General features: G+C 32.6%; 1 protein-coding gene and 1 long non-coding RNA gene across 4 annotated transcripts in view; one reads left to right on the plus strand and one right to left on the minus strand.

Annotated features, from left to right (window-relative positions):
• LOC141447090 (uncharacterized) overlaps positions 1 to 17,711 on the minus strand; it is a 67,526-nt gene extending 49,815 nt beyond the window's left edge. The window contains exon 1 of the long non-coding RNA XR_012454136.1: positions 17,122 to 17,711. This is a non-coding gene — a long non-coding RNA (uncharacterized lncRNA). The remainder of the gene's footprint in view (positions 1 to 17,121) is intronic.
• The window catches only part of LOC141447079 (protein Skeletor, isoforms B/C), a 186,912-nt gene that overhangs the window by 28,198 nt on the left and 139,366 nt on the right, over positions 1 to 19,348 (plus strand). The window lies entirely within an intron of this gene.

A 19,348-nucleotide genomic window follows, 5' to 3' on the forward strand; every position in this document is an offset into this window, starting at 1 on the left:
TAACCATCATCTCTAAACCTTTGCTATTAATGTCAGTTATAGAGAACTCTTTTCTCTACAATTGGGTAAAGATTCCATTAAAATCGGAACAATACTAAGAGAGATATGGAGGTTTGAAATTTGAACGATTTACAAAGCCTCCAATATTTAACCATCTTTATCTCAGAAACCATCATCTCTAAACCTTTGCTATTAATGTCAGTTATAGAGAACTCTTTTCTCTACAATTGGGTAAAGATTCCATTAAAATCGGAACAATACTAAGAGAGATAAACAGGTTTGAAATTTGAACGATTTACAAAGCCTCCAATATTTAACCATCTTTATCTCAGTAACCATCATCTCTAAACCTTTGCTATTAATGTCAGTTATAGAGAACTCTTTTCTCTACAATTGGGTAAAGATTCCATTAAAATCGGAACAATACTAAGAGAGATATGGAGGTTTGAAATTTGAACGATTTACAAAGCCTCCAATATTTAACCATCTTTATCTCAGTAACCATCATCTCTAAACCTTTGCTATTAATGTCAGTTATAGAGAACTCTTTTCTCTACAATTGGGTAAAGATTCCATTAAAATCGGAACAATACTAAGAGAGATAAACAGGTTTGAAATTTGAAAGATTTACAAAGGCTCCAAAATATAACCTTTTATATCTCAATAACTATGATTACTAAAACATTGCTATTTATGTCAGTTATAAAGAACACTTTTCTCTACAATTAGGTAAAGATTTCATTAAAATCGGAACAATATTAAGAGAGATATAGAGGTTTGAAATTTGAACGATTTACAAAGCCTCCAATATTTAACCATTTTTATCTCAGTAACCATCATCTCTAAACCTTTGCTATTAATGTCAGTTATAGAGAACTCTTTTCTCTACAATTGGGTAAAGATTCCATTAAAATCGGAACAATACTAAGAGAGATATGGAGGTTTGAAATTTGAACGATTTACAAAGCCTCCAATATTTAACCATCTTTATCTCAGTAAAAATCATCTCTAAACCTTTGCTATTAATGTCAGTTATAGAGAACTCTTTTCTCTACAATTGGGTAAAGATTCCATTAAAATCGGAACAATACTAAGAGAGATAAACAGGTTTGAAATTTGAAAGATTTACAAAGGCTCCAAAATATAACTTTCAATAGCTCAATAACTATCATTACTAAAACATTGATATTTATGTCATTAATAGAGAACTCTCTTCTCTACAATTGGGTAAAGAATTTATTAAAATCGGAACAATGCTAAGAGAGATATAGAGGTTTGAAATTTGAACGATTTACAAAGACTCCAAAATATAACCTTCTACATTTCAATAACCATCATCACTAAAACATTGCTATTTATGTCAGTTATAGAGAACTCGTTTCTCTACAATTGGGTAAAGATTTCATTAAAATCGAAACAATACTAAGAGAGATATAGAGGTTTGAAATTTGAACGATTTACAAAGCCTCCAATATTTAACCATCTTTATCTCAGTAACCATCATCTCTAAACCTTTGCTATTAATGTCAGTTATAGAGAACTCTTTTCTCTACAATTGGGTAAAGATTCCATTAAAATCGGAACAATACTAAGAGAGATATGGAGGTTTAAAATTTTAACGATTTACAAAGCCTCCAATATTTAACCATCTTTATCTCAGAAACCATCATCTCTAAACCTTTGCTATTAATGTCAGTTATAGAGAACTCTTTTCTCTACAATTGGGTAAAGATTCCATTAAAATCGGAACAATACTAAGAGAGATAAACAGGTTTGAAATTTGAACGATTTACAAAGCCTCCAATATTTAACCATCTTTATCTCAGTAACCATCATCTCTAAACCTTTGCTATTAATGTCAGTTATAGAGAACTCTTTTCTCTACAATTGGGTAAAGATTCCATTAAAATCGGAACAATACTAAGAGAGATATGGAGGTTTGAAATTTGAACGATTTACAAAGCCTCCAATATTTAACCATCTTTATCTCAGTAACCATCATCTCTAAACCTTTGCTATTAATGTCAGTTATAGAGAACTCTTTTCTCTACAATTGGGTAAAGATTCCATTAAAATCGGAACAATACTAAGAGAGATAAACAGGTTTGAAATTTGAAAGATTTACAAAGGCTCCAAAATATAACCTTTTATATCTCAATAACTATGATTACTAAAACATTGCTATTTATGTCAGTTATAAAGAACACTTTTCTCTACAATTAGGTAAAGATTTCATTAAAATCGGAACAATATTAAGAGAGATATAGAGGTTTGAAATTTGAACGATTTACAAAGCCTCCAATATTTAACCATTTTTATCTCAGTAACCATCATCTCTAAACCTTTGCTATTAATGTCAGTTATAGAGAACTCTTTTCTCTACAATTGGGTAAAGATTCCATTAAAATCGGAACAATACTAAGAGAGATATGGAGGTTTGAAATTTGAACGATTTACAAAGCCTCCAATATTTAACCATCTTTATCTCAGTAACCATCATCTCTAAACCTTTGCTATTAATGTCAGTTATAGAGAACTCTTTTCTCTACAATTGGGTAAAGATTCCATTAAAATCGGAACAATACTAAGAGAGATAAACAGGTTTGAAATTTGAAAGATTTACAAAGGCTCCAAAATATAACCTTTTATATCTCAATAACTATGATTACTAAAACATTGCTATTTATGTCAGTTATAAAGAACACTTTTCTCTACAATTAGGTAAAGATTTCATTAAAATCGGAACAATACTAAGAGAGATATAGAGGTTTGAAATTTGAACGATTTAAGAAGCCTTCAATATTTAACCTTCTATATCTCTAAAACTATCATTACTAAAACATTGCTATTTATGTCAGTTATAGAGAACACGTTTCTCTACAATTGGGTAAAGATTTCATTAAAATCGGAACAATACTAAGAGAGATATAGAGGTTTGAAATTTGAACGATTTACAAAGCCTCCAAAATATAACTTTCAATAGCTCAATAACTATCATTACTAAAACATTGATATTTATGTCATTAATAGAGAACTCGTTTCTCTACAATTGGGTAAAGATTTCATTAAAATCGAAACAATACTAAAAGAGATATAGAGGTTTGAAATTTTAACGAGTTACAAAGCCTCCAAAATATAATCTTCTATATTTCAATAACCATTATCACCAAAACATTGCTAATTATGTCAGTTATAGAGAACTCGTTTCTCTACAATTGGGTAAAGATTTCATTAAAATCGGAACAATACTAAGAGAGATATAGAGGTTTGAAATTTGAACGAGTTACAAAGCCTCCGAAATATAATCTTCTATATCTCAATAACCATTATCACTAAAACATTGCTATTTATGTCAGTTATAGAGAACTCTCTTCTCTACAATTGGGTAAAGATTTCATTAAAATAAGAATAATACTAAGAGAGATATAGAGGTTTGAAATTTGAACGATTTACAAAGCCTCCAAAATATAATCTTCTATATCTCAATAACCATCATCACTAAAATATTGCTATTTAGGGTGAAGGGACCAGTAATTGACCGGGCACCAGTAATTGACATACCAGAAATAAACTGGTGTTATAAGGGATATGAGCCGTTTTTAGTGGTGATTCTTTCAATTTCGTTATTGAGAAGCCTTTGGGCAGCAGTTCCAGAAAAATATTAATTATTGGAAGGTTCCTTGGTATCAGTGGAAGGTTATTTGTGGTAAAAGTTCAAAATCAAGGAAAAAACAAGCCGTTGCTAAGGAGGATTGATAAGAAAACAATTTTCCTTTTTTCTTATTTTTCGTTTATTTGTTCATATATTCGTGTGGTTATCAAAGTTCTGTTATAATTAGTATTACTTGTAGATTTCATTTATGTAGTTTTTTTTTTAATTATAAGAAGCATTGAGGATTAAACTGGGGCTGTCAATCACTGGTCCTTGAAACGGCAATCTGCCCAGTAATTGACATGTATGTCAATTACTAGTCCTACAGCTTTTTTGTTTGAGACCAGTGATTGACATCCTGGGAAAATGATAAGATAGGTTGATAAATTTTATTATAATTAAAAATTCAATCATTGTAAAATAAAATCATTGATAAAAATCGGCAAAATAAATAGTAAAACTTCCAACAAAATATGTTTAAATTAATGAATTAGCAAATGTACGCCTTATTTCAAGAGGGCATGCAGAATGATTATTCTGTAGAGAACAACAATATATGGACTACAAACTGGAATAATCGTGATCGCCGAACAGCTTCACGAGACCTACGTGATTGATAAAAACGACGCCCACTTATCGGAGTTGGAAAATCTCTCATTCTCCCTCAGTTTTGGGTCCTAGCCACATGACAAAGAAGAAAGGGAGGAAATGGCTGAACCATAGAATTCCATCAAATAAAACGGCCAGGGGAAAAATGAAGCTCCCTCAAGAGAAGTACCAGGTGCGAAATCAAACATACGTGGAGAGTTGGTGACTTTGTGATGTTACACATTAATAACATAAAAATGTTTGTAAGATCTATTGTATTTACCAATTAACAGACATGTTGACCGAAGACGAATATTTAGCATCCCATAGGCTAAATAGGCTAAACTGTATTAAAAAAAAATGAAATCGGTATGAAAACCATTTTTAATTCCTAAATAGGTGAAGGTTGGATCGCCCTTTACTACTTTATGGAGAACGTTACCAATTTAATAAAACCGTTGATGTGTGAGGTTTTCAAATGGCTTGTGATTTCAAGTGGCTAATTATCAATTACATAAGATATATTATGATGTTCATTTCCTATGTATTCCGAAAGAATATTTTGTTTTTTCATTCATTTTTTCTTTTATGGTGTGCCTATTTTAATAACACATATTTTTGTCAATTGGTTACCTAGTTATGTGAATATCAGTGGTTTATTTGTAGGTATGTGTATATTAATACCTATCCTTTCCAAGTTAAAGAGTCAATAACAGATATATATTTTTTAATCTAGTTGTTTCTTCATTGACGTTTCATTTATTTATTACTGTTATAAGTGCGAATGCTTACAACCTGTGGCGGGACGCGATGAACGTGCACACAATGTATATATACATGTGCCCAAGAGGTAACTCAGTAATAATAAACAATAAAATACTGAATAGATGCAGAAAGTAAGAATGAATTACATTCAGATAGTTTGGTTTCGAAGCAAATGACACTGGCAGCACAGATTGTGGAAAATATTAGCGAAGCGCTCCAAAAGAAGGGAAGCTAGGAGAAATTTGGTTCACTAGAAAGCACCAACAACTCGAACCCAAAGACGCGTAGATGCCATCGGTAGCAGCGTTATAGGCGGAATGAATGAAACAAGGATATGACCACATAGTCTAATCGGAAGTAGAGAGGGTAGTTTGGTAAAGTGAGAACCAAAAAAGTTCCCAAAAAAGGGTTTAAGTAACAAAATATTTAGCGGAAACTTGAAAGGATAAGAGAGCGGAAGAGTTGAGAGAAAGAGATAAAAGCGAGCCGACAGACATTGTGTACGATCTAACAAGCATTTTAGCTAATATCTCCTTGGTACTATTGAAAGTAAGGGCTGTTCTTCAAATTACCTGTCTTGGTTTAGACTTAATTAAAATTGTCCGGTAGGACAGTTGTGTAAGGGTTGATCGTCAAAAACTGCATAAAAAAGGGCAATGTTGAAAAAATATTAGATTATTTAGGTTTGCCTATTTAAAAACTGATTGTAATTAATTATGAATAAGACTAATTTTTGTTATAAATCCAATTGAAAAAGTGATTTAGGTGATTTAAGTGATTTATTTAGATTTAAAAGTGATTTTGAATGCATACCTTATGTCGTTTCATGAATATATTTGTATGTCAATTACTGGTCCCACCCCATGTCAAACACTGGTTCCACCGAAAATTCGGTATGTCAATTACTGGGTCACTGACATACTTACAAATAAAGTCATTTTTGGTTCACATAAAGATCGAATTTACTGCATTTAAAATATTAATAAAATAAAGTACATCCTACTGGAGCGGTACAATTTTACAACCTTCACCTGGAGCCAAAATAACGGAAGTTATTCTATCTTAAACTCGAATTTTTTCTTAAGCAGTCAATTACTGGTCCCTTCACCCTATGTCAGTTATAGAGAACTCTATTCTCTACAATTGGGTAAAGATTTCATTAAAATCATAACAATATTAAGAGAGATATAGAGGTTTGAAATTTAAGCGATTTACAAAGCCTCCAAAATATAACCTACAATATCTCAATAACCATCATCACTAGAACATTGCTATTTATGTCAGTTATAGAGAACTGTTTTCTCTACAATTGGGTAAAGATTTCATTAAAATCATAACAATACTTAGAGAGAAATATAGAGGTTTGAAATTTGAACGATTTACAAAGCCTCCAAAATATAACCTTCAATATCTCAATAACTGTCATTACTAAAACATTGCTATTTATGTGAGTTATAGAGAACTGTTTTCTTTACAATTGGATAAAGATTTCATTAAAATCTGAACAACACTAAGAGAGATATAGAGGTTTGAAATTTGAACGATTTAGAAAGCCTCCAAAATTTAACCTTCTTTATCTCAATAACTATGATTACTAAAAAATTACTATTTATGTCTGTTATAGAGAACTCGTTTCTTTACAATTCGGTCAAGATTTCATTAAAATCTGAACAATACTAAGAGAGATATAGAGGTTTGAAATTTGAACGATTTACAAAGCCTCCAAAATTTAACCTTTTATATCATAATAACTATGATTACTAAAAGATTGCTATTTATGTCAGTTATAGAGAACTCGTTTCTTTACAATTGGGTAAAGATTTCATTAAAATCGGAACAATACTAAGGGAGATGTAGAGGTTTGAAATTTGAACGAGTTACAAAGCCTCCAAAATATAATCTTCTATATCTCAATAACCATTATCACTAAAACAATGCTATTTATGTCACTTATAGAGAACTCTTTTTTCTACAATTAGGTAAAGATTTCATTAAAATCATAACAATATTAAGAGAGATATAGAGGTTTGAAATTTAAGCGATTTACAAAGCCTCCAAAATATAACCTACAATATCTCAATAACCATCATCACTAGAACATTGCTATTTATGTCAGTTATAGAGAACTGTTTTCTCTACAATTAGGTAAAGATTTCATTAAAATCGGAACAATACTAATGTAAGATATACAGGGTTTGAAATTTGAACGATTTACAAAGCCTCCAAAATATAACCTTTTATATCTCAATACCTATCATCACTAGAACATTGCAATTTATGTCAGATAAAGAGAACTGTTTTCTCTACAATTAGGTAAAGATTTCATTAAAATCGGAACAATACTAGGAGAGATATAGAGGTTTGAAATTTGAACGATTTACTAAGCCTCCAAAATATAACCTTTTATATCTCAATAACTATCATCACTAGAATACTGCTATTTATGTCAGTTATAGAGAATTCTTTTCTCTACAATTGGGTAAAGATTTCATTAAAATCATAACAATACTTAGAGAGAAATATAGAGGTTTGAAATTTGAACGATTTACAAAGCCTCCAAAATATAACCTTCAATATCTCAATAACTGTCATTACTAAAACATTACTATTTATGTCAGTTATAGAGAACTCTTTTCTCAACAATTGGGTAAAGATTTCATTAAAATCGGAACAATACTAAGAGAGACATAGAGGTTTGAAATTTGAACAATTTACAAAGACTCCAAAATATAACCTTTTATATCTCAATAACTATGATTACTAAAAAATTGCTATTTATGTCTTTTATAGAGAACTCGTTTCTTTACAATTCGGTCAAGATTTCATTAAAATCGGAACAATATTAAGAGAGATATAGAGGTTTGAAATTTAAGCGATTTACAAAGCCTCCAAAATATAACCTTTTATATCTTAATACCTATCATCAGTAGAACATTGCAATTTATGTCAGATAGAGAGAACTGTTTTCTTTACAATTAGGTAAAGATTTCATTAAAATCGGAACAATACTAGGAGAGATATAGAGGTTTGAAATTTGAACGATTTACTAAAATATAACCTTTTATATCTCAATAACTATGATTACTAAAAGATTGCTATTTATGTCAATTATAGAGAACTCCTTTCTTTACAATTCGGTCAAGATTTCATTAAAATCGGAACAATACTAAGAGAGATATAGAGGTTTGAATTATGAACGATTTATAAAGCCTCCAACATATAACCATCTGTAGTTCAATAACTATCATCACTAAAACATTGCTATTTATGTCAGTTATAGAGAACTCTCTTCTCTACAATTGGGTAAAGATTTCATTAATATCGGAAGAATGCTAAGAGAGATATAGAGGTTTGAAATTTGAACGATTTACCAAGCCTCCAAAATATAACCTTCTATATTTCAATAACCATCATCACTAAAACATTGCTATTTATGTCATTTATAGAGAACTCTTTTCTCTACAATTCGGAAAAGATTTCATTAAAATCGGAACAATACGAAGATAGATATAGAGGTTTGAAATTTGAACGATGTACAAAGCCTCCAAAATATAACCTTTTATATCTCAATAACCATTATCACTAAAACATTGCTATTTATATCATTTATAGAGAACTCTCTTCTCTACAATTGGGTAAAGATTTCATTAATATTGGAAGAATGCTAAGAGAGATATAGAGGTTTGAAATTTGAACGATTTACCAAGCCTCCAAAATATAACCTTCTATATTTCAATAACCATCATCACTAAAACATTGCTATTTATGTCAGTTATAGAGAACTCTATTCTCTACAATTTGGTAAAGATTTCATTAAAATCGGAACAATACTAAGAGAGATATAGAGGTTTGAAATTTGAACGATTTACCAAGCCTCCAAAATATAACCTTCTATATTTCAATAACCATCATCACTAAAACATTGCTATTTATGTCATTTATAGAGAACTCTTTTCTCTACAATTCGGAAAAGATTTCATTAAAATCAGAACAATACGAAGATAGATATAGAGGTTTGAAATTTGAACGATGTACAAAGCCTCCAAAATATAACCTTTTATATTTCAATAACCATCATCACTAAAACATTGCTATTTATATCATTTATAGAGAACTCTCTTCTCTACAATTGGGTAAAGATTTCATTAATATCGGAAGAATGCTAAGAGAGATATAGAGGTTTGAAATTTGAACGATTTACAAAGCCTCCAAAATATAACTTTCAATAGCTCAATAACTATCATTACTAAAACATTGCTATTTATGTCATTTATAGAGAACTCTCTTCTCTACAATTGGGTAAAGATTTCATTAATATCGGAAGAATGCTAAGAGAGATATAGAGGTTTGAAATTTGAACGATTTACCAAGCCTCCAAAATATAACCTTCTATATTTCAATAACCATCATCACTAAAACATTGCTATTTATGTCATTTATAGAGAACTCTTTTCTCTACAATTCGGAAAAGATTTCATTAAAATCGGAACAATACGAAGATAGATATAGAGGTTTGAAATTTGAACGATGTACAAAGCCTCCAAAATATAACCTTTTATATTTCAATAACCATCATCACTAAAACATTGCTATTTATATCATTTATAGAGAACTCTATTCTCTACAATTGGGTAAAGATTTCATTAAAATCGGAACAATACTAAGAGAGATATAGAGGTTTGAAATTTGAACGATTTACCAAGCCTCCAAAATATAACCTTCTATATTTCAATAACCATCATCACTAAAACATTGCTATTTATGTCATTTATAGAGAACTCTTTTCTCTACAATTCGGAAAAGATTTCATTAAAATCAGAACAATACGAAGATAGATATAGAGGTTTGAAATTTGAACGATGTACAAAGCCTCCAAAATATAACCTTTTATATTTCAATAACCATCATCACTAAAACATTGCTATTTATATCATTTATAGAGAACTCTCTTCTCTACAATTGGGTAAAGATTTCATTAATATCGGAAGAATGCTAAGAGAGATATAGAGGTTTGAAATTTGAACGATTTACAAAGCCTCTAAATATATAACTTTCAATAGCTCAATAACTATCATTACTAAAACATTGCTATTTATGTCATTTATAGAGAACTCTCTTCTCTACAATTGGGTAAAGATTTCATTAATATCGGAAGAATGCTAAGAGAGATATAGAGGTTTGAAATTTGAACGATTTACCAAGCCTCCAAAATATAACCTTCTATATTTCAATAACCATCATCACTAAAACATTGCTATTTATGTCATTTATAGAGAACTCTTTTCTCTACAATTCGGAAAAGATTTCATTAAAATCGGAACAATACGAAGATAGATATAGAGGTTTGAAATTTGAACGATGTACAAAGCCTCCAAAATATAACCTTTTATATTTCAATAACCATCATCACTAAAACATTGCTATTTATATCATTTATAGAGAACTCTCTTCTCTACAATTGGGTAAAGATTTCATTAATATCGGAAGAATGCTAAGAGAGATATAGAGGTTTGAAATTTGAACGATTTACAAAGCCTCCAAAATATAACTTTCAATAGCTCAATAACTATCATTACTAAAACATTGCTATTTATGTCATTTATAGAGAACTCTCTTCTCTACAATTGGGTAAAGATTTCATTAATATCGGAAGAATGCTAAGAGAGATATAGAGGTTTGAAATTTGAACGATTTACCAAGCCTCCAAAATATAACCTTCTATATTTCAATAACCATCATCACTAAAACATTGCTATTTATGTCATTTATAGAGAACTCTTTTCTCTACAATTCGGAAAAGATTTCATTAAAATCGGAACAATACGAAGATAGATATAGAGGTTTGAAATTTGAACGATGTACAAAGCCTCCAAAATATAACCTTTTATATCTCAATAACCATTATCACTAAAACATTGCTATTTATATCATTTATAGAGAACTCTCTTCTCTACAATTGGGTAAAGATTTCATTAATATCGGAAGAATGCTAAGAGAGATATAGAGGTTTGAAATTTGAACGATTTACAAAGCCTCCAAAATATAACCTTCAATATCTCAATAACCATTATCACTAAAACATTGCTATTTATATCATTTATAGAGAACTCTCTTCTCTACAATTGGGTAAAGATTTCATTAATATCGGAAGAATGCTAAGAGAGATATAGAGGTTTGAAATTTGAACGATTTACAAAGCCTCCAAAATATAACCTTCTATATTTCAATAACCATCATCACTAAAACTTTGCTCTTTATGCCTGTTATAGAGAAGAATTTTTTAAAATCGGAACTAATAGTTTAATATAAAAGTATAGACATAAATAAATATATCTATGTTTTTCAATTTAGAGTTAAAAGTAATTCCGATCTTTTCCTTCTTAGAGTTGAAAATAAAAGGAACCATTTAAATTTTTTGAAGGAAAAGCCGTACCCTATTAAATTTGAAAAACAAGATTTTTTATGTTTTGTTCGCAGCAATTAGGTTTGTAATCGATGAAGAGCAGTCTGGACATCAACAGCTGCCTTTAGCGGAAATTGCTTACTATTTTCCTGTAATTTTCGACTTGTTTTTCCGTCTTTTTTTTCCTGCTAGATTACTCACTTCCTGAAAGTATAAAATTATTGCGTATTAGAAGTTAATAAAAAAGATATAATGAAGTTTTTTTGGGTAGCTTTGCTCTTTTAGGTGGATTTGGGAATAGGGCTTGCTAACTTAGATTTGATAGCTCCCGATCTATTTAGCTCTATCATCATAACCAACTAGTTTCTGCTGTTTCAAGTCTCGCTTTACTTAAAGTTGACCTTTAATTATCTTAGATATACCATGTTGATTATTTCATTTCCTTGGATAGCTCCCTCAATTTTTTTCTAATGCCCGACAAATTATCTGTCAGTAATTCCAGAAGGTGAAAAGTTATCGCTACTCAAGCATCTAAGACCACATTTTACGTGAAAAGCTAGCCGTTGATTGTGAAATCCTCTGCGATTTAGCCGCTTTCCTCATGTAAGTGTAACCCATCACTTTTTTTGTTTTTTTGCCATGAACAGTTGTGCCCAGAAAGTCAAACTTCTTTTACTTTTAGTGCATGCTAAAAATTTCTTATTATAACATATTTAGAAGAAGTGAATTAGCTTAATGGCAGCGCCAGACTTAGTCCCCAGGCCTTGCTAGCCATAGTTTATTTTCTATATTGTAACCTTGACAATACGCAATTTCTTTAATGGACTATATTTACTAAAACAAGAGGACACTATCCAGATACTTGCAATGGACTAAAAAAAGTTCCATTTTTAAGAGATTAACCAGAGCGTATTCCCGCTGGGTAAGACTATCTGCTTAAATTCACGTGTCCCCCACTACAGAACAAAGAATCCTCTTCTTTAAACGATCCTGCTTCAGAAAGCTAGGTATTATCTCCTTTCCCGAAAATCGTTCAGATTTAGCTAAAAAAATAATAAATAAGTAATAATCTAAATAATTCCTGACCATCAGTTCGGTTTTCGGAGTTGCCACTCGACTGTTCTCCAAGCACATCGAGTGGTGGATGTGATTGCTACTTCCCCTGAATTAAAGCAGTATTGCCCGAGTCTCTTCCTTGACATATCTCAGGCATTCGACCGGGTATGGGCACACGGGACTGCTTTATAAACTCAAACGCCTACTGTCTTCTACCTTTTACCTCATTCTCAAGTCCTATCTCTCCGACCGTTTCTTCCAAGTCAAACAAGGCTCTTCTTCTTCTTCTCTTATCGTTCCAATACTCGCTGGAGTTCCTCGAGGAAGCATTCTAGCCCCCCTTAATTTATATTCTCTATACTGCCGACTTACCAACTAACCCGACTACAATCACTTTCACATTCACGACACTGCAATTCTTTCTCCTCATCTAGATCCTGTAATAGCAAGCCGTGCACTCCAATCACACCTAAATCTTCTCGAGCCTTGGCTGCAAAAGTGAATGAATTGAAATCTAAATACATAGTATTCACCTTAAACAAGAAAACTCTCCCTCCTCTCTCCTTCAACAATACTTCTGCACCAATTACTAACCAAGTACGGTATCTCGGACTACATCTTGACAAACGACTAACTTGGAACCCCCACACGAGACTCAAACGAACTGACCTCAATCTGAGGTATAAAATGTTGAAAAGACTACTCGACAGACGATCAAAACTGACCCTGACGAACAAACGAACACTATATACCGCTCTATTTGCCCCAATATGGACGTACGGAATACAGCTCTACGGAAGCGCCAAAAAATCGAACAATAACCGACTTCAGACCTTACAATCAAAAATTCTAAGAACAATAATTAACGCTCCCTTCTACGTCCCCAATCATACTATACACTCTGATCTAAATATTCCTCTCGTCTCTGGAAATAGCCCCAATCTCGATACACAAAACTCCACTCAAATCTACACAGTCATTACAACCCTCTGATCCACAACATGTCTACAACAACACTTCCTTCAAATCTACAGCGCAGACTAAAGCGGCGGTGGCCATGCGACCATCTCAACACATAACTCCGACCTCCTAGAATGGTTGCTGTGTAAGCATGCCAATCTGGCGATCTAACAGCTTCCATCACTGGATGGTCGTGGCTCTCTTGAGTAAGAGAGTGGCCCTTGGCGCAAATGCATGTGCGCGTGAATGTATGTACACACATATATACACGTGGATGTGTATTTGCGCCATTCCTATCTCTCATCACTTTTGCCTATTGTACTAGGATACGGTTGTAAAATAAGTAATCAAATTAACAAAAAAAAAAAAATCTAAATGAATGTCTTCATAGATGTAAAATGAAATCTTCTAGGGTAAAGGGCTAACAAGAAGGGGGTACTTGCAGGAAGGAGCACTCCTTTCCCGACGTAAAAAAGTAGAATAAAAAAAGGAGCTATCCTTCTCAGGAACACCAAATTAAATATATAGTGAAAAGTAGGTTAACTAGGAGCATTAATGCAGTTGTAGAAATAGTTTAAAGCAAGGAAAGATTACAACATCTGAGTTGGTAGCCTCCCATATGTATACATGAGCCACACTACACACAAGTTGGGTACTTTATTTATTAGACGATGAATTTTACTTCTTGCCACCAGCCAACTTAGTACCATTTCCTTTTCTATTCTTGGGTAAGGACTTCCTACAATAGTTATAATTTTTTTTTTTAATGATTTAAAGCACGTCAACATCTTAGGTTATTGGCGCCCGGAGCTTTTTTCAGTGCACTGCGGGCCTCCGGACAGTGTTCTCTCGTTACAGACAACACTGTCCATCACCGGCCAGTGACCTGTAAGAAGCTCCCTAGGAAGAGAAAATCTAAGGGTCAGCAGCTGGAAATAGTTATACGAGGGTCGTTTGAAAAGTCCGTGCAAAAATAAAAACTACTTAATTTTTCGGGGTAAACCTTTTTTATTATTCAACATAGTCTCCTTTTAGGCTTATACACTTCGTCCAACGCTGCTGTTTGTTGATCCCTTCCGAATAATAGGATTTGTCCAAGTCTGAAAAATAGCCATTCGTTTCTGCAATCACCTCCTCGTTTGAATAAAATCTTTTTCCTGCCAGCCATTTCTTCATATTGGGGAACAAATAGTAGTCCGAGGGAGCCAAGTCTGGAGAATAGGGGGGATGTGAAACGAGTTGGAACCCTATTTCCATTAATTTTGCGACCACAACTGCTGAGGTGTGAGCTGGTGCGTTGTCGTGATGGAAAAGGACTTTTTTGTGGGACAATCGTGGGCGTTTTTCTTGCAGCTCGGTTTTCAAACGGTCCAATAACGATGAATAATATGCACCTGTAATAGTTTTACCCTTTTCCAGATAGTCGATGAGGATTATTCCTTGCGAATCCCAAAAGACAGTCGCCATAATCTTTCCGGCCGAAGGAACGGTCTTCGCCTTTTTTGGCGCAGATTCCCCCTTGTTAACCCATTGTTTAGATTGTTCTTTGGTCTCAGGAGTGTAGTGATGTATCCATGTTTCATCCACAGTGACGAAACGACGCTTAAAGTCCTACGGATTCTTCTGGAACAGCTGCAAACCGTCCTTGCAACACTTCACACGATTTCGTTTTTGGTCAAGCGTGAGCAATCGCGGCACCCATCTTGCGGATAGCTTTGTCATGGTCCAAATGTTGATGCAAAATATTATGTACCCGTTCATTCGAGAAGCCCACAGCACTAGCAAATCTCACGCACCTTCATTCTTCTGTCATCCATCACCATATCATGGATTTTATCAATGATTTCTGGAGTAGTAACCTCAACAGGGCGTCCAGAACGTTCAGCGTCACTTGTGCCCATATGGCCACTCCGAAAATTTTGAAACCACTTATAAACTGTTCTAATCGAAGGTGCAGAGTCACCATAATGTTTATCAAGCTTCTCTTTAGTCTCCTGAGGCGTTTTGCCTTTCATAAAGTAGTGTTTAATCAACACAAGAAATTCTTTTTCGTCCATTTTTTGAAAATCACTCGACTTCCTCGATTCAAACGAATGCCAAACACAAAGAAATAGACCGATCTGGCTGAAACTTGGTGTGTGTTCTTCCAAGAGATGCTACTAACTAAACATAACCTCGATACGCGCCAGTAGTGCTATCTCTCTGACTTTGCACGGACTTTTCAAACGACCCTCGTATTACTCCAGTTCATACTAAGCAGTACTCTTTTTCCTTGAGCACAGTTTCGCCGAATTTTTATCTGGACAAAAAAAGGTAGAAAGAAAAGAAAAATGTTATTCCTGGGGATTTTATGCAGAAATTATTTCAATTTTCCAAGATGCGAAGGAAACAAAGGATAGTTTGTTTTCAACTTAGACAGTGTCATCGATTCCAGGCCCATAAAATAAGTCCTCCATGTCTTCCAAAATGTCCAAGTTTTCCGATTTCTGCTGTCTGCGTAGGATTCTTCCCTCCTTCGTAGCAAGTTGCGCTCTGTGCTCAGCTTGCAAACTCGGTCGGGGCTTGTAAACACTTTCACTCTTACAATTTTGCTCGGATCGACTTGAAATTTTAGGACAACATTCCTGAGATACTATACTTTAATATAAAAAAATCTATTTTTTTCAAATTTCCGGCTGCCTATAACCCCTTAAACCTAGCATTACGATGGTATTTACTTACAACACAATGTCATAAACCAAAGTTGACATTACCATTAACAAAACCATCACCGGCTTACAGACATCAACTTATAACAATCTAGGTCCATATATTAAAAAAAAAAGCAAAAGAAAATTCAATGATTTTAAACCTAACACACAATTTTCCCTCTTAGAAGGTTATGAAAATCTAAGATCTGTTTAAACAACCGAAAAGTCTCTTAGAATCAAGAAGATCAAGGAGTGTTTTAGCTCGACGTAACTCAGGTCGTCGACACATAAACACAAAACTGCAATAATCATAACCCAGCTGAGACAGTTATAGCCCCACTTATTAACATAAAAACACCAACAATAATCTATAAGACACTATTCTAATTCAGCTCTATCAAAGCTGGATAACAGTGAACGATTGATCAAACAACTGAAGAGATTACAGAAAATAATTCACTGAACACACTTCGTTCACCAAGAACACACTAAGTCATACAATATAGTACAATGGATTTCTTGTAATATAAAATACAAAAGTCTCCTAACAATATAATTGATGCATTTGGAGAACCATTACACTTGAGAAAAACTAAATTAATATGGTCATTGGTACCAAATAATTGACTTGTTGTTAGTATAAAAGTTACTTCTACTTGTAAAGTTAAAGGTGAGCACATGATAAGAATTTTCGACTTGTTACTTATGACTTAAATCCATCAAAAAGATTTGTAAATCAATTCCAAATACCATTTGTGGAAACAAACAATGCTGTTTTTAAACTGATAGTCAGTTAAACAGAAAAGATTAAAGAATACATCGACACGTTTAGAAATCCATTTAAACACTTTTTGTTACATTCAAAATTAAAAAGAATAAACCCAACACTGTAAGTGGTCATGACGTAGCATCAATATTAATTTGTAGGTAATAAATGACAAAATGCTACATATTATCATGTAACCATGATATAAATGTAAATTAAATATTTGATAATAAAGTCTTACCTGGTTTAAAAAATATCCAAGTTCATCAGCATCTCACTAGATTACCAGCCCAATAGCACTTGGCACTTGACACAATTTAAAATAATTCATAACACCATTCGCACTAAAACTGTATATCACGCACTAAGTATAACTTAAACACAATTTAGAAATAAAACTTCACTTTAACTCGCACTAATATTCACTTAAAAGAATCACCTTAATAAAGAGACACGAGTAACGAGTTAAAGATGGCAGCTCAGCTGGTAAAGGAAGGTTATCTAAGCAGAGTGACCAAAGTATTCATTAATTTTTTGATAACCAAAAATAAAATGTTATTAGTAAATATTTAATTAGCGATTTAGGGATTATTAATTGTTAATTTTAAATTTCAATTATATTTTTATTATTCTTGCATGCAAATTTTATTATTTCATTATTACTTAAAAATGAATATTACTGTTTTGTCTTGACTCGTATGTTCTGGTTAGTTAATTCATTCATTTTTAATTGATATCATTTAAGTAATTTCACAGCATTAACTTGTAATTAATATTTTTTTAGAATTTCTTAGATACCTTTAGGCTGGAAACATAGTGGAGCGGCGAGCAAAGCGGCGATGATAGCTGCTTCAGATCAAAGAGAGCGACGAGCAGCGAGCAAAGATTCGCATGCACATAGTGACGAGCTTAGTCGCGTTCTCCTTTTGACAAAACAAGATGGAGGAACTATTTTTATATGAAAATTCTTCGTTGAAACTTTGGTATTAGCAGCAGCTTAGTAGTAGGAGCTGCAGTGTACATGACATAAATAAGTTTAGAAATGAACTTGGTGAATTTCATCACTTGTACCATCAACTTCGGGAGCATCCTGGCAAGTTTCGTGCGTATTTTCGAATGTCTTAACAACATTTGATTACATACTAGCCCAGTGTAACCCCATTAATCAAAATCGAATTTTATTGTTTTTGAATAATACAACTCACAACAAAAGTTAGGCACAATATAGAAAAATTAACTAAATACAAATCTGTGTAACCCCATTAATCCTAGCAGTTACTTTAAGGTTAGAAAAGAATAAATAAAAACAAAATAGAAATATATGCAGATAAAAAGAAATTAGTCAATTAAAATCACTTTATTATTACTAATAATTATTAAATCAGTCGTAAATTAATGTTATTCAGCTGAAAAACTGGAGTAGTACGACGCTACAGAAGGATTGGAGAATTCGCCCTGATCAGAAGTAGTAGGACGTGAAAATGTAATTTAATTTTGCCAAATATTTAGATGAAAGTTAGCATTAAGGGATTGAGAACCAAATTAAATGTAGCAAAAATTACCTGAATTCTCCATTAACTACTAATTGTTAATTAATTTTAACTATTAATTATTAAAAACTATTGTAGCTTCGCAAATACTATGGCCCCACAGAGGTTCCAGCCTTAGGCTGGAAACATAGTGGAGCGGCGGGCAAAGCGGCGATGATAGCTGCTTCAGATCAAAGAGAGCGACGAGCAGCGAGCAAAGATTCGCATGCACATAGTGAAGAGTTTAGAAGCGTTCTCCTTTTGACAAAACAAGATGGAGGAACTATTTTTATATGAAAATTCTTCGTTGAAACTTTGGTATTTGCAGCAGCTTAGTAGTAGGAGCTGCAGTGTACATGACATAAATAAGTCTAGAAATGAACTTGGTGAATTTCATCACTTGTACCATCAACTTCGGGAGCATCCTGGCAAGTTTCATGCGTATTTTCGAATGTCTATATCAACATTTGATTACATACTAGCCCAGTGTAACCCCATTAATCAAAATCAAATTTTATTGTTTTTGAGTAATACAACTCATAACAAAAGTTAGGCACAATATAGAAAGATTAACTAAATACAAATCTGTGTAACCCCATTAATCCTAGCAGTTACTTTAAGGTTAGAAAATCAAAATAAATAGAAATATATACAGATAAAAAGAAATTAGTCAATTAAAAAAACACAATAATTTTATTAAATCACTACACCATGATTTGTCGTAAATTAATGTTGTTCATCTGAAAAACTGGAGTAGTACGACGCTACAGAAGGATTGGAGAATTCGCCCTGATCAGAAGTAGTAGGACGTGAAAATGTAATTTAATTTTACCTAGTATTTAGATGAAAGTTAGCATTAAGGGATTGAGAACCAAATTAAATGTAGCAAAAATTACCTGAATTCTCCATTAACTACTAATTGTTAATTAATTTAAACTA

Source organism: Rhodnius prolixus, unplaced genomic scaffold (genome assembly GCF_049639745.1).
Source record: "Rhodnius prolixus isolate KJV_2025 unplaced genomic scaffold, Rpr scaffold_7, whole genome shotgun sequence".
Classification (NCBI taxonomy): Eukaryota; Metazoa; Arthropoda; class Insecta; order Hemiptera; family Reduviidae; genus Rhodnius; species Rhodnius prolixus.